Here is a 2971-nt window from a genome sequence, read left to right as displayed (position 1 = left end):
TGCTAAAAATATAGGTGTGAGCCACTGTGTTCTTCTGCAATTTTTTTTTTTTTATACAGAGTCTGGCTCTGTTGCCCAGGCTGGAATGCAGTGGCATGATCTCAGCTCACTGCAACCTCTGCCTCCCCGGTTCAAGTGATTTTCCTGCCTCAGCCTCCTGAGTAGCTGGGATTGCAGGTGCATGCTACCACGTCTGGCTAATGTTTGTATTTTTAGTAGAGACAGGGTTTCACCATGTTGGTCAGGCTGCTCTTGAACTCCTGACCTCATGATCCACCCACCTCAGCCTCCCAAAGTGTAGGGATTACAGGCATGAGCCACGGCACCTGGACTCTTCTGCAATTTCTTAAGAGGATTATTTCCAGTGATAAACAGTAGTATATGAACACAGACCTAAAAGGAATCTGACTTATTCTGTAGAAGTGTCACTCTCCAGGATTTCAAGGGTCTAGGGCGGGGCAGCTACTTTAGTAGTATGATCTATGGAGGTGTATGGGCTTTGGCGTCAGGTAAAGTTGATCCTGAGTCTTAGCCCAGTCACTTAGTACTCGTGGGTCTTTGGACATGTTTGTTGATGTGGAGAAGTACTATATGTCACATATGCAAAAAAGGTAGACCGATACCGTTTGCAAAATGGCAGCAATTTTTCTTCCCTCTTGTATCTATGCCCATTGTCAGGTGCTTTTACAGCTGTTTCCATCAAGATCCAGAATCTGTCTTCCAAACCCTAGATCTGGCTGGCCTTATTTGCTCAGGGCAGTAGAAACTTGGGAGCATGACAGTGGGCTGGTTTGGGGCCCAGGCTCAAATGGTCTTGAATGCTTCTGTTTTTCGTTCAGAATGCTGCAATCTCCATGAATAAAGCCCATGTTAACAAGCTCAAAAATAAGATACCATGGGGAGGAGAAGCAAGGCGCCCCTGTTGACAGCCCCAGAGGCAGAAGATCACCCCCAGAAGTACAGCTGGCTAGTCAACAAGCAGCTGATGATACAAGTCTGAAAGAGCTCGGCTGATACCAGAAGAACGGCCCCACTCAGCCCAGCCTAAATGGCTGATCATCTTAATTATAAACTAGTAAGTTTTGGATGGTTTGTTATGCTGCAAAAGCTAACTAATACATGTACCAGTGCAGATAGGATGCCAGGATTCAGTGACAGGTTGATTACTTCTTGCCTTCTAACAGTGGGCACCATCTAGGTATTGATTTCTTCCCCTAATTTAAAGTTGGATGTCTTGAAAGGGAATGTTGGGTAATGCAGAAATACAGGGAGACATGTATGCATGTGATTGGTGTTTATATTCGCACAGTCCCCACACCACAGGAGAAAACAGATAACCACAGCCTCGCAATTAGGGTCAAGGCCAAATAGCAAAATAAGTTTTCCTTTAATCTATTTTCTCCGTATCTAAACATTGGAGTTCAAGAGTGTGGGCAGAACTGAAGACACAGAGGTTTTTTTCTCCTAAGCTCCATCATCCTATGTTCACAGCCTAATCTCTAAAAGAAAGGTGGGCAACAGGTGGCCAGCAGTGGTTTACCTGTGGTTATTTTATTTCTGCTGCCCTCAGCTCTTTCTATGGCCACTCTGTTCCAACCTCCGAACTGAAGACAGATGTTAGTAGGGAGAGGCCCTTCCTTTGCCTCTGGCCCTTCACATCACCGACATCAGAGCTACCATGTGTGGCTCCTGGGTGCCTGGAATGTGCCTGGTCTGAACAGCAATATGCTGGAAAGGTAAAACACAGAGTTCTTTTCAAAAATTTAGTTGCAAATATTTATATACTTCATTAATAATTACATATTCCTCACACATTAAAATGATATTTTGTATATATTAGGTTAATTACATTGTTACAATCAATTCAACCTGTTCCTTGTTGTTGTTGTTGTTGTCATTGTTGCTGTTGTTTTTGGAGACGGAGTCTCACTGTGTCACTAGGCTGGAGGGCAGTGGCGCGATCTTGGCTCACTGCAATCTCTGTCTCCCGGGTTCAAGCGATTCTCCTGCCTCAGCCTCCCCAGTAGCTGGGATTACAGGCATGCGTCACCACGCCCGGCTAATTTTTGTATTTTTTTTTTTAGTAGAGACAGGGTTTAGCCATGTTGGCCAGGAGGGTCTTAATCTCTCGAACTCGTGATCCACCAGCCTTGGCCTCTCAAAGTGCTGGGATTACAGGCGTGAGCCACCTCGCCTGTCCTTTTGTTTCTTTTCTTTATATTTTTCACCCGCCGACACGGAGCCTTGCTCTGTCCCTCCAGGCTGGAGTGCAGTGGCGCGATCTCTGCTCACTGCAACCTCCTCCGCCTCCCGGGTTCAAGCAATTCTCCCGCCTCAGGCTCCTGAGTAGCTGGGATTACAGATGCCCGCCACCGCGCCCGGCTAATTTTTGTATTTTCAGTAGAGACGCGGTTTCACCATGTTAGCCAGGCTGGTCTCAAACTCCTGACCTCTTGATCTGCCTGCCTTGTACTCCCAAAGTGCTAGGATTACAGGCATGAGCCACTGTGCTGGCCTCTTGTTTCTTTTTAATTTTCTTGTTTGGCTACTAGAAAATTCAAAATTCACATATGGTTCACATTTTATTTCAGAGGATTACCTCCTTTTTAAAATCTCAGGCCGCCTGCTCAAAGGACCATAAATGCCAGGAAGGTAAAAAACCTGAAATTTTAAAACATTTGTTATTATATCCTTTTCATTTATGTATAGCCATATGATATATTATTTACAAATGCATATGACCTTATACACAAGGTTGAATGCAAATACCCTTTGGGGTGGGCCTATCTCAGCTCAGGGAGGAAGCCCTGCCTGAAAAGGCTGCAGCCTAGGCGGTCACTCTTTCTTCATTCAGCGCAGCATCTAATTACATCTTCTGTCAGTCAGGGCCTGAGAGGGTGGGGTTTAAACGTTATCCAATCAGCGACGCTGGGCTGGGAACTGTCCAATCAGGCACGCAGCTTAAGCGGAG

Source organism: Hylobates moloch, unplaced genomic scaffold, assembly GCF_009828535.3.
Source record: "Hylobates moloch isolate HMO894 unplaced genomic scaffold, HMol_V3 SCAFFOLD_12, whole genome shotgun sequence".
Taxonomy (NCBI): domain Eukaryota; kingdom Metazoa; phylum Chordata; class Mammalia; order Primates; family Hylobatidae; genus Hylobates; species Hylobates moloch.
The sequence above is the reverse complement of the archived record's forward strand: the minus strand, read 5'-3'. Positions refer to the sequence as shown.